The sequence below is a fragment of the Taudactylus pleione genome, unplaced genomic scaffold (assembly GCF_031769625.1).
Source record: "Taudactylus pleione unplaced genomic scaffold, aTauple2 ptg003264l, whole genome shotgun sequence".
NCBI classification, from domain to species: domain Eukaryota; kingdom Metazoa; phylum Chordata; class Amphibia; order Anura; family Myobatrachidae; genus Taudactylus; species Taudactylus pleione.
The window spans coordinates 9,927-23,307 of NW_028287620.1; the positions used below are offsets into that span (position 1 = coordinate 9,927).

The 13,381-nt window shown below is 40.8% G+C and overlaps 4 non-coding genes across 4 annotated transcripts; all 4 read left to right on the forward strand.

Moving 5' to 3' along the window:
- The first annotated feature begins 944 nt into the window (after positions 1 to 944).
- Positions 945 to 1,016, forward strand: TRNAE-CUC (transfer RNA glutamic acid (anticodon CUC)). Its single transcript has one exon. It is a non-coding gene; the product is annotated as a tRNA-Glu (tRNA).
- Positions 1,017 to 2,776: 1,760 nt separating this feature from the next.
- TRNAE-CUC (transfer RNA glutamic acid (anticodon CUC)) lies at positions 2,777 to 2,848 on the forward strand. Its single transcript has one exon. It is a non-coding gene; the product is annotated as a tRNA-Glu (tRNA).
- A 3,557-nt stretch (positions 2,849 to 6,405) lies between these two features.
- TRNAE-CUC (transfer RNA glutamic acid (anticodon CUC)) lies at positions 6,406 to 6,477 on the forward strand. Its single transcript has one exon. It is a non-coding gene; the product is annotated as a tRNA-Glu (tRNA).
- A 2,077-nt stretch (positions 6,478 to 8,554) lies between these two features.
- TRNAE-CUC (transfer RNA glutamic acid (anticodon CUC)) lies at positions 8,555 to 8,626 on the forward strand. The gene has a single exon. It is a non-coding gene; the product is annotated as a tRNA-Glu (tRNA).
- The last annotated feature ends 4,755 nt before the right edge of the window (positions 8,627 to 13,381 follow it).

Here is a 13,381-nt window from a genome sequence, read left to right on the forward strand (position 1 = left end):
GACATGGAGTGTCAAACTAAACCATCCCTCACAGGTGGTCTAGTGGCTAGGATTCGGCGCTCTCACCGCTGTGGCCTGGGTTCGATTCCTGGTCAGGGAAAGTGAGGTCCTCAGAATATTTTTGCCAAAAACACCAACCTTTCAAAGAAATGATACACTTTCAGTTCAGCGCATCATTTCTAATACTTGAGCAACAGTGAGTTGTCAAAACAGACAATGGAAATTGATAACAAAGAGTCAGCTATCTTCCTTTCTTAGTGAATAGTTTTCAGTTAGCTACTAAAAGACTTGTGCTCTTGTACAAAAGTATTTTTTTTGACATGGAGTGTCAAACTAAACCATCCCTCCCTGGTGGTCTACTGGCTAGGATTCGGCGCTCTCACCGCCGCGGCCCGGGTTCGATTCCCGGGCTGGGAAAGTGAGGTCCTTGGAATATTTTTGCCAAAAACACCAACCTTTCAAAGAAATGATGCACTTTCAGTTCAGCGCATCATTTCTAATACTTGAGCAACAGTGAGATGTCAAAACAGACAATGGAAATTGATAACAGAGAGTCAGCTATCTTCCTTTCTTAGTGAATATTTTTCAGTTAGCTACTAAAAGACTTGTGCTCTTGTACAAAAGTATTTTTTTCATGATAACCAATTAGACCATATTTGATATCTGAGTCATTAATGTCTTCTTTCTTTAGCACCAGAACAATTTATCATGGAGCCAGGGACTCTCAATGTCTAGCTCCTCAAAATAATTTTTTCGTGCCAGTACTATACATCCATCAGGTAAAGCTGCTGTGTGGTGTAATTTAAGACTGCTATGCACAACCATTTTTACTCTCCTTCCTTCTAAAACTGATTCCTAGTAGCCCACTCCCTCACATTCCATTGCTTTGGACTTCATTCAGGAAACTTCCTTTTCTTTCATGGAGTGTCAAGCTAAACCTTCCCTCCCTGGTGGTCTAGTGGCTAGGATTCGGTGCTCTCACCGCCGCGGCCCGGGTTCGATTCCCGGTCAGGGAAAGTGAGGTCCTCGGAATATTTTTGCCAAAAACACCAACCTTTCAAAGAAATGATGCACTTTCAGTTCAGCGCATCATTTCTAGTACTTGAGCAACAGTGAGTTGTCAAAACAGACAATGGAAATTGATAACAAAGAGTCAGCTATCTTCCTTTCTTAGTGAATATTTTTCAGTTAGCTACTAAAAGACTTGTGCTCTTGTACAAAAGTATTTTTTTCATCAGAACCAATTAGACCATATTTGATATCTGAGTCATTAATGTCTTCTTTCTTTAGCACCAGAACAATTTATCATGGAGCCAGGGACTCTCAACGTCTAGCTCCTCAAAATAATTTTTTCGTGCCAGTACTATACATCCATCTGGTAAAGCTGCTGTGTGGTGTAATTTAAGACTGCTATGCACAACCATTTTTACTCTCCTTCATTCTAAAACTGATTCCTAGTAGCCCACTACCTCACATTCCATTGCTTTGGACTTCATTCAGGAAACTTCCTTTTCTTTCATGGAGTGTCAAACTAAACCTTCCCTCCCTGGTGGTCTAGTGGCTAGGATTCGGCGCTCTCACCGCCGCGGCCCCGGTTCGATTCCCGGTCAGGGAAAGTGAGGTCCTCGGAATATTTTTGCCAAAAACACCAACCTTTCAAAGAAATGATGCACTTTCAGTTCAGCGCATCATTTCTAATACTTGAGCAACAGTGAGTTGTCAAAACAGACAATGGAAATTGATAACAAAGAGTCAGCTATCTTCCTTTCTTAGTGAATATTTTTCAGTTAGCTACTAAAAGACTTGTGCTCTTGTACAAAAGTATTTTTTTTGACATGGAGTGTCAAACTAAACCATCCCTCACAGGTGGTCTAGTGGCTAGGATTCGGCGCTCTCACCGCTGTGGCCTGGGTTCGATTCCTGGTCAGGGAAAGTGAGGTCCTCAGAATATTTTTGCCAAAAACACCAACCTTTCAAAGAAATGATACACTTTCAGTTCAGCGCATCATTTCTAATACTTGAGCAACAGTGAGTTGTCAAAACAGACAATGGAAATTGATAACAAAGAGTCAGCTATCTTCCTTTCTTAGTGAATAGTTTTCAGTTAGCTACTAAAAGACTTGTGCTCTTGTACAAAAGTATTTTTTTTGACATGGAGTGTCAAACTAAACCATCCCTCCCTGGTGGTCTACTGGCTAGGATTCGGCGCTCTCACCGCCGCGGCCCGGGTTCGATTCCCGGGCTGGGAAAGTGAGGTCCTTGGAATTTTTTTGCCAAAAACACCAACCTTTCAAAGAAATGATGCACTTTCAGTTCAGCGCATCATTTCTAATACTTGAGCAACAGTGAGATGTCAAAACAGACAATGGAAATTGATAACAGAGAGTCAGCTATCTTCCTTTCTTAGTGAATATTTTTCAGTTAGCTACTAAAAGACTTGTGCTCTTGTACAAAAGTATTTTTTTCATGATAACCAATTAGACCATATTTGATATCTGAGTCATTAATGTCTTCTTTCTTTAGCACCAGAACAATTTATCATGGAGCCAGGGACTCTCAATGTCTAGCTCCTCAAAATAATTTTTTCGTGCCAGTACTATACATCCATCAGGTAAAGCTGCTGTGTGGTGTAATTTAAGACTGCTATGCACAACCATTTTTACTCTCCTTCCTTCTAAAACTGATTCCTAGTAGCCCACTCCCTCACATTCCATTGCTTTGGACTTCATTCAGGAAACTTCCTTTTCTTTCATGGAGTGTCAAGCTAAACCTTCCCTCCCTGGTGGTCTAGTGGCTAGGATTCGGTGCTCTCACCGCCGCGGCCCGGGTTCGATTCCCGGTCAGGGAAAGTGAGGTCCTCGGAATATTTTTGCCAAAAACACCAACCTTTCAAAGAAATGATGCACTTTCAGTTCAGCGCATCATTTCTAGTACTTGAGCAACAGTGAGTTGTCAAAACAGACAATGGAAATTGATAACAAAGAGTCAGCTATCTTCCTTTCTTAGTGAATATTTTTCAGTTAGCTACTAAAAGACTTGTGCTCTTGTACAAAAGTATTTTTTTCATCAGAACCAATTAGACCATATTTGATATCTGAGTCATTAATGTCTTCTTTCTTTAGCACCAGAACAATTTATCATGGAGCCAGGGACTCTCAACGTCTAGCTCCTCAAAATAATTTTTTCGTGCCAGTACTATACATCCATCAGGTAAAGCTGCTGTGTGGTGTAATTTAAGACTGCTATGCACAACCATTTTTACTCTCCTTCCTTCTAAAACTGATTCCTAGTAGCCCACTCCCTCACATTCCATTGCTTTGGACTTCATTCAGGAAACTTCCTTTTCTTTCATGGAGTGTCAAACTAAACCATCCCTCCCAGGTGGTCTAGTGGCTAGGATTCGGCGCTCTCACCGCTGCGGCCGGGGTTCGATTCCTGGTCAGGGAAAGTGAGGTCCTCGGAATATTTTTGCCAAAAACACCAACCTTTCAAAGAAATGATACACTTTCAGTTCAGCGCATCATTTCTAATACTTGAGCAACAGTGAGTTGTCAAAACAGACAATGGAAATTGATAACAAAGAGTCAGCTATCTTCCTTTCTTAGTGAATATTTTTCAGTTAGCTACTAAAAGACTTGTGCTCTTGTACAAAAGTATTTTTTTTGACATGGAGTGTCAAACTAAACCATCCCTCCCTGGTGGTCTACTGGCTAGGATTCAGCGCTCTCACCGCCGCGGCCCGGGTTCGATTCCCGGGCTGGGAAAGTGAGGTCCTTGGAATATTTTTGCCAAAAACACCAACCTTTCAAAGAAATGATGCACTTTCAGTTCAGCGCATCATTTCTAATACTTGTACAACAGTGAGATGTCAAAACAGACAATGGAAATTGATAACAGAGAGTCAGCTATCTTCCTTTCTTAGTGAATATTTTTCAGTTAGCTACTAAAAGACTTGTGCTCTTGTACAAAAGTATTTTTTTCATGAGAACCAATTAGACCATATTTGATATCTAAGTCATTAATGTCTTCTTTCTTTAGCACCAGAACAATTTATCATGGAGCCAGGGACTCTCAATGTCTAGCTCCTCAAAATAATTTTTTCGTGCCAGTACTATACATCCATCAGGTAAAGCTGCTGTGTGGTGTAATTTAAGACTGCTATGCACAACCATTTTTACTCTCCTTCCTTCTAAAACTGATTCCTAGTAGCCCACTCCCTCACATTCCATTGCTTTGGACTTCATTCAGGAAACTTCCTTTTCTTTCATGGAGTGTCAAGCTAAACCTTCCCTCCCAGGTGGTCTAGTGGCTAGGATTCGGTGCTCTCACCGCCGTGGCCCGGGTTCGATTCCCGGTCAGGGAAAGTGAGGTCCTCGGAATATTTTTGCCAAAAACACCAACCTTTCAAAGAAATGATGCACTTTCAGTTCAGCGCATCATTTCTAATACTTGAGCAACAGTGAGTTGTCAAAACAGACAATGGAATTTGATAACAAAGAGTCAGCTATCTTCCTTTCTTAGTGAATATTTTTCAGTTAGCTACTAAAAGACTTGTGCTCTTGTACAAAAGTATTTTTTTCATCAGAACCAATTAGACCATATTTGATATCTGAGTCATTAATGTCTTCTTTCTTTAGCACCAGAACAATTTATCATGGAGCCAGGGACTCTCAACGTCTAGCTCCTCAAAATAATTTTTTCGTGCCAGTACTATACATCCATCAGGTAAAGCTGCTGTGTGGTGTAATTTAAGACTGCTATGCACAACCATTTTTACTCTCCTTCCTTCTAAAACTGATTCCTAGTAGCCCACTCCCTCACATTCCATTGCTTTGGACTTCATTCAGGAAACTTCCTTTTCTTTCATGGAGTGTCAAACTAAACCATCCCTTCCTGGTGGTCTAGTGGCTAGGATTCAGCGCTCTCACCGCCGCGGCCCGGGTTCGATTCCCGGTCAAGGAAAGTGAGGTCCTCTGAATATTTTTGCCAAAAACACCAACCTTTCAAAGAAATGATGCACTTTCAGTTCAGCGCATCATTTCTAATACTTGAGCAACAGTGAGATGTCAAAACAGACAATGGAAATTGATAACAAAGAGTCAGCTATCTTCCTTTCTTAGTGAATATTTTTCAGTTAGCTACTAAAAGACTTGTGCTCTTGTACAAAAGTATTTTTTTTTACATGGAGTGTCAAACTAAACCATCCCTCCCTGGTGGTCTAGTGGCTAGGATTCGGTGCTCTCACTGCCGCGTCCCGGGTTCGATTTCTGGTCAGGGAAAGTGAGGTCCTCGGAATATTTTTGCCAAAAACACCAACCTTTCAAAGAAATGATGCACCTTCAGTTCAGCGCATCATTTCTAATACTTGAGCAACAGTGAGTTGTCAAAACAGACAATGGAAATTGATAACAAAGAGTCAGCTATCTTCCTTTCTTAGTGAATATTTTTCAGTTAGCTACTAAACGACTTGTGCTCTTGTGCAAAAGTATTTTTTTCATCAGAACCAATTAGACCATATTTGATATCTGATTCATTAATGTCTTCTTTCTTTAGCACCAGAACAATTTATCATGGAGCCAGGGACTCTCAACGTCTAGCTCCTCAAAATAATTTTTTCGTGCCAGTACTATACATCCATCAGGTAAAGCTGCTGTGTGGTGTAATTTAAGACTGCTATGCACAACCATTTTTACTCTCCTTCCTTCTAAAACTGATTCCTAGTAGCGCACTCCCTCACATTCCATTGCTTTGGACTTCATTCAGGAAACTTCCTTTTCTTTCATGGAGTGTCAAACTAAACCATCCCTCCCTGGTGGTCTACTGGCTAGGATTCAGCGCTCTCACCGCCGTGGCCCGGGTTCGATTCCCGGTCAGGGAAAGTGAGGTCCTTGGAATATTTTTGCTAAAAACACCAACCTTTCAAAGAAATGATGCACTTTCAGTTCAGCGCATCATTTCTAATACTTGAGCAACAGTGAGTTGTCAAAACAGACAATGGAAATTGATAACAAAGAGTCAGCTATCTTCCTTTCTTAGTGAATATTTTTCAGTTAGCTACTAAAAGACTTGTGCTCTTGTACAAAAGTATTTTTTTCATCAGAACCAATTAGACCATATTTGATATCTGAGTCATTAATGTCTTCTTTCTTTAGCACCAGAACAATTTATCATGGAGCCAGGGACTCTCAACGTCTAGCTCCTCAAAATAATTTTTTCGTGCCAGTACTATACATCCATCAGGTAAAGCTGCTGTGTGGTGTAATTTAAGACTGCTATGCACAACCATTTTTACTCTCCTTCATTCTAAAACTGATTCCTAGTAGCCCACTACCTCACATTCCATTGCTTTGGACTTCATTCAGGAAACTTCCTTTTCTTTCATGGAGTGTCAAACTAAACCTTCCCTCCCTGGTGGTCTAGTGGCTAGGATTCGGCGCTCTCACCGCCGCGGCCCGGGTTCGATTCCCGGTCAGGGAAAGTGAGGTCCTCGGAATATTTTTGCCAAAAACACCAACCTTTCAAAGAAATGATGCACTTTCAGTTCAGCGCATCATTTCTAATACTTGAGCAACAGTGAGTTGTCAAAACAGACAATGGAAATTGATAACAAAGAGTCAGCTATCTTCCTTTCTTAGTGAATATTTTTCAGTTAGCTACTAAAAGACTTGTGCTCTTGTACAAAAGTATTTTTTTTGACATGGAGTGTCAAACTAAACCATCCCTCACAGGTGGTCTAGTGGCTAGGATTCGGCGCTCTCACCGCTGTGGCCTGGGTTCGATTCCTGGTCAGGGAAAGTGAGGTCCTCAGAATATTTTTGCCAAAAACACCAACCTTTCAAAGAAATGATACACTTTCAGTTCAGCGCATCATTTCTAATACTTGAGCAACAGTGAGTTGTCAAAACAGACAATGGAAATTGAGAACAAAGAGTCAGCTATCTTCCTTTCTTAGTGAATAGTTTTCAGTTAGCTACTAAAAGACTTGTGCTCTTGTACAAAAGTATTTTTTTTGACATGGAGTGTCAAACTAAACCTTCCCTCCCAGGTGGTCTAGTGGCTAGGATTCGGTGCTCTCACCGCCGCGGCCCGGGTTCGATTCCCGGTCAGGGAAAGTGAGGTCCTCGGAATATTTTTGCCCAAAACACCAACCTTTCAAAGAAATGATGCACTTTCAGTTCAGCGCATCATTTCTAATACTTGAGCAACAGTGAGATGTCAAAACAGACAATGGAAATTGATAACAAAGAGTCAGCTATCTTCCTTTCTTAGTGAATATTTTTCAGTTAGCTACTAAAAGACTTGTGCTCTTGTACAAAAGTATTTTTTTCATCAGAACCAATTAGACCATATTTGATATCTGAATCATTAATGTCTTCTTTCTTTAGCACCAGAACAATTTATCATGGAGCCAGGGACTCTCAACGTCTAGCTCCTCAAAATAATTTTTTCGTGCCAGTACTATACATCCATCAGGTAAAGCTGCTGTGTGGTGTAATTTAAGACTGCTATGCACAACCATTTTTACTCTCCTTCCTTCTAAAACTGATTCCTAGTAGCCCACTCCCTCACATTCCATTGCTTTGGACTTCATTCAGGAAACTTCCTTTTCTTTCATGGAGTGTCAAACTAAACCATCCCTCCCAGGTGGTCTAGTGGCTAGGATTCGGCGCTCTCACCGCCGCGGCCTGGGTTCGATTCCTGGTCAGGGAAAGTGAGGTCCTCGGAATATTTTTGCCAAAAACACCAACCTTTCAAAGAAATGATGCACTTTCAGTTCAGAACATCATTTCTAATACTTGAGCAACAGTGAGTTGTCAAAACAGACAATGGAAATTGATAACAAAGAGTCAGCTATCTTCCTTTCTTAGTGAATATTTTTCAGTTAGCTACTAAAAGACTTGTGCTCTTGTACAAAAGTATTTTTTTTGACATGGAGTGTCAAACTAAACCATCCCTCCCTGGTGGTCTACTGGCTAGGATTCGGCGCTCTCACCGCCGCGGCCCGGGTTCGATTCCCGGGCTGGGAAAGTGAGGTTCTTGGAATATTTTTGCCAAAAACACCAACCTTTCAAAGAAATGATGCACTTTCAGTTCAGCGCATCATTTCTAATACTTGAGCAACAGTGAGATGTCAAAACAGACAATGGAAATTGATAACAGAGAGTCAGCTATCTTTCTTTCTTAGTGAATATTTTTCAGTTAGCTACTAAAAGACTTGTGCTCTTGTACAAAAGTATTTTTTTCATGAGAACCAATTAGACCATATTTGATATCTGAGTCATTAATGTCTTCTTTCTTTAGCACCAGAACAATTTATCATGGAGCCAGGGACTCTCAATGTCTAGCTCCTCAAAATAATTTTTTCGTGCCAGTACTATACATCCATCAGGTAAAGCTGCTGTGTGGTGTAATTTAAGACTGCTATGCACAACCATTTTTACTCTCCTTCCTTCTAAAACTGATTCCTAGTAGCCCACTCCCTCACATTCCATTGCTTTGGACTTCATTCAGGAAACTTCCTTTTCTTTCATGGAGTGTCAAGCTAAACCTTCCCTCCCTGGTGGTCTAGTGGCTAGGATTCGGTGCTCTCACCGCCGCGGCCCGGGTTCGATTCCCGGTCAGGGAAAGTGAGGTCCTCGGAATATTTTTGCCAAAAACACCAACCTTTCAAAGAAATGATGCACTTTCAGTTCAGCGCATCATTTCTAGTACTTGAGCAACAGTGAGTTGTCAAAACAGACAATGGAAATTGATAACAAAGAGTCAGCTATCTTCCTTTCTTAGTGAATATTTTTCAGTTAGCTACTAAAAGACTTGTGCTCTTGTACAAAAGTATTTTTTTCATCAGAACCAATTAGACCATATTTGATATCTGAGTCATTAATGTCTTCTTTCTTTAGCACCAGAACAATTTATCATGGAGCCAGGGACTCTCAACGTCTAGCTCCTCAAAATAATTTTTTCGTGCCAGTACTATACATCCATCAGGTAAAGCTGCTGTGTGGTGTAATTTAAGACTGCTATGCACAACCATTTTTACTCTCCTTCCTTCTAAAACTGATTCCTAGTAGCCCACTCCCTCACATTCCATTGCTTTGGACTTCATTCAGGAAACTTCCTTTTCTTTCATGGAGTGTCAAACTAAACCTTCACTCCCTGGTGGTCTAGTGGCTAGGATTCGGCGCTCTCACCGCCGCGGCCCGGGTTCGATTCCTGGTCAAGGAAAGTGAGGTCCTCGGAATATTTTTGCCAAAAACACCAACCTTTCAAAGAAATGATGCACTTTCAGTTCAGCGCATCATTTCTAATACTTGAGCAACAGTGAGTTGTCAAAACAGACAATGGAAATTGATAACAAAGAGTCAGCTATCTTCCTTTCTTAGTGAATATTTTTCAGTTAGCTACTAAAAGACTTGTGCTCTTGTACAAAAGTATTTTTTTCATCAGAACCAATTAGACCTTATTTGATATCTGAATCATTAATGTCTTCTTTCTTTAGCACCAGAACAATTTATCATGGAGCCAGGGACTCTCAACGTCTAGCTCCTCAAAATAATTTTTTCGTGCCAGTACTATACATCCATCAGGTAAAGCTGCTGTGTGGTGTAATTTAAGACTGCTATGCACAACCATTTTTACTCTCCTTCCTTCTAAAACTGATTCCTAGTAGCCCACTCCCTCACATTCCATTGCTTTGGACTTCATTCAGGAAACTTCCTTTTCTTTCATGGAGTGTCAAACTAAACCATCCCTCCCAGGTGGTCTAGTGGCTAGGATTCGGCGCTCTCACCGCTGCGGCCGGGGTTCGATTCCTGGTCAGGGAAAGTGAGGTCCTCGGAATATTTTTGCCAAAAACACCAACCTTTCAAAGAAATGATACACTTTCAGTTCAGCGCATCATTTCTAATACTTGAGCAACAGTGAGTTGTCAAAACAGACAATGGAAATTGATAACGAAGAGTCAGCTATCTTCCTTTCTTAGTGAATATTTTTCAGTTAGCTACTAAAAGACTTGTGCTCTTGTACAAAAGTATTTTTTTTGACATGGAGTGTCAAACTAAACGATCCCTCCCTGGTGGTCTACTGGCTAGGATTCGGCGCTCTCACCGCCGCGGCCCGGGTTCGATTCCCGGGCTGGGAAAGTGAGGTCCTTGGAATATTTTTGCCAAAAACACCAACCTTTCAAAGAAATGATGCACTTTCAGTTCAGCGCATCATTTCTAATACTTGAGCAACAGTGAGATGTCAAAACAGACAATGGAAATTGATAACAGAGAGTCAGCTATCTTCCTTTCTTAGTGAATATTTTTCAGTTAGCTACTAAAAGACTTGTGCTCTTGTACAAAAGTATTTTTTTCATGAGAACCAATTAGACCATATTTGATATCTGAGTCATTAATGTCTTCTTTCTTTAGCACCAGAACAATTTATCATGGAGCCAGGGACTCTCAACGTCTAGCTCCTCAAAATAATTTTTTCGTGCCAGTACTATACATCCATCAGGTAAAGCTGCTGTGTGGTGTAATTTAAGACTGCTATGCACAACCATTTTTACTCTCCTTCCTTCTAAAACTGATTCCTAGTAGCCCACTCCCTCACATTCCATTGCTTTGGACTTCATTCAGGAAACTTCCTTTTCTTTCATGGAGTGTCAAGCTAAACCTTCCCTCCCAGGTGGTCTAGTGGCTAGGATTCGGTGCTCTCACCGCCGTGGCCCGGGTTCGATTCCCGGTCAGGGAAAGTGAGGTCCTCGGAATATTTTTGCCAAAAACACCAACCTTTCAAAGAAATGATGCACTTTCAGTTCAGCGCATCATTTCTAATACTTGAGCAACAGTGAGTTGTCAAAACAGACAATGGAAATTGATAACAAAGAGTCAGCTATCTTCCTTTCTTAGTGAATATTTTTCAGTTAGCTACTAAAAGACTTGTGCTCTTGTACAAAAGTATTTTTTTCATCAGAACCAATTAGACCATATTTGATATCTGAGTCATTAATGTCTTCTTTCTTTAGCACCAGAACAATTTATCATGGAGCCAGGGACTCTCAACGTCTAGCTCCTCAAAATAATTTTTTCGTGCCAGTACTATACATCCATCAGGTAAAGCTGCTGTGTGGTGTAATTTAAGACTGCTATGCACAACCATTTTTACTCTCCTTCCTTCTAAAACTGATTCCTAGTAGCCCACTCCCTCACATTCCATTGCTTTGGACTTCATTCAGGAAACTTCCTTTTCTTTCATGGAGTGTCAAACTAAACCCTCCCTCCCTGGTGGTCTAGTGGCTAGGATTCAGCGCTCTCACCGCCGCGGCCCGGGTTCGATTCCCGGTCAAGGAAAGTGAGGTCCTCTGAAAATTTTTGCCAAAAACACCAACCTTTCAAAGAAATGATGCACTTTCAGTTCAGCGCATCATTTCTAATACTTGAGCAACAGTGAGTTGTCAAAACAGACAATGGAAATTGATAACAAAGAGTCAGCTATCTTCCTTTCTTAGTGAATATTTTTCAGTTAGCTACTAAAAGACTTGTGCTCTTGTACAAAAGTATTTTTTTTGACATGGAGTGTCAAACTAAACCATCCCTCCCTGGTGGTCTACTGGCTAGGATTCGGCGCTCTCACTGCCGCGGCCCGGGTTCGATTCCCGGGCTGGGAAAGTGAGGTCCTTGGAATATTTTTGCCAAAAACACCAACCTTTCAAAGAAATGATGCACTTTCAGTTCAGCGCATCATTTCTAATACTTGAGCAACAGTGAGATGTCAAAACAGACAATGGAAATTGATAACAGAGAGTCAGCTATCTTCCTTTCTTAGTGAATATTTTTCAGTTAGCTACTAAAAGACTTGTGCTCTTGTACAAAAGTATTTTTTTCATGATAACCAATTAGACCATATTTGATATCTGAGTCATTAATGTCTTCTTTCTTTAGCACCAGAACAATTTATCATGGAGCCAGGGACTCTCAATGTCTAGCTCCTCAAAATAATTTTTTCGTGCCAGTACTATACATCCATCAGGTAAAGCTGCTGTGTGGTGTAATTTAAGACTGCTATGCACAACCATTTTTACTCTCCTTCCTTCTAAAACTGATTCCTAGTAGCCCACTCCCTCACATTCCATTGCTTTGGACTTCATTCAGGAAACTTCCTTTTCTTTCATGGAGTGTCAAGCTAAACCTTCCCTCCCAGGTGGTCTAGTGGCTAGGATTCGGTGCTCTCACCGCCGCAGCCCGGGTTCGATTCCCGGTCAAGGAAAGTGAGGTCCTCGGAATATTTTGGCCAAAAACTCCAACCTTTCAAAGAAATGATGCACTTTCAGTTCAGCGCATCATTTCTAATACTTGAGCAACAGTGAGTTGTCAAAACAGACAATGGAAATTGATAACAAAGAGTCAGCTATCTTCCTTTCTTAGTGAATATTTTTCAGTTAGCTACTAAAAGACTTGTGCTCTTGTACAAAAGTATTTTTTTCATCAGAACCAATTAGACCTTATTTGATATCTGAATCATTAATGTCTTCTTTCTTTAGCACCAGAACAATTTATCATGGAGCCAGGGACTCTCAACGTCTAGCTCCTCAAAATAATTTTTTCGTGCCAGTACTATACATCCATCAGGTAAAGCTGCTGTGTGGTGTAATTTAAGACTGCTATGCACAACCATTTTTACTCTCCTTCCTTCTAAAACTGATTCCTAGTAGCCCACTCCCTCACATTCCATTGCTTTGGACTTCATTCAGGAAACTTCCTTTTCTTTCATGGAGTGTCAAACTAAACCATCCCTCCCAGGTGGTCTAGTGGCTAGGATTCGGCGCTTTCACCGCTGCGGCCGGGGTTCGATTCCCGGTCAGGGAAAGTGAGGTCCTTGGAATATTTTTGCTAAAAACACCAACCTTTCAAAGAAATGATGCACTTTCAGTTCAGCGCATCATTTCTAATACTTGAGCAACAGTGAGTTGTCAAAACAGACAATGGAAATTGATAACAAAGAGTCAGCTATCTTCCTTTCTTAGTGAATATTTTTCAGTTAGCTACTAAAAGACTTGTGCTCTTGTACAAAAGTATTTTTTTCATCAGAACCAATTGAACCTTATTTGATATCTGAATCATTAATGTCTTCTTTCTTTAGCACCAGAACAATTTATCATGGAGCCAGGGACTCTCAACGTCTAGCTCCTCAAAATAATTTTTTCGTGCCATTACTATACATCCATCAGGTAAAGCTGCTGTGTGGTGTAATTTAAGACTGCTATGCACAACCATTTTTACTCTCCTTCCTTCTAAAACTGATTCCTAGTAGCCCACTCCCTCACATTCCATTGCTTTGGACTTCATTCAGGAAACTTCCTTTTCTTTCATGGAGTGTCAAACTAAACCATCCC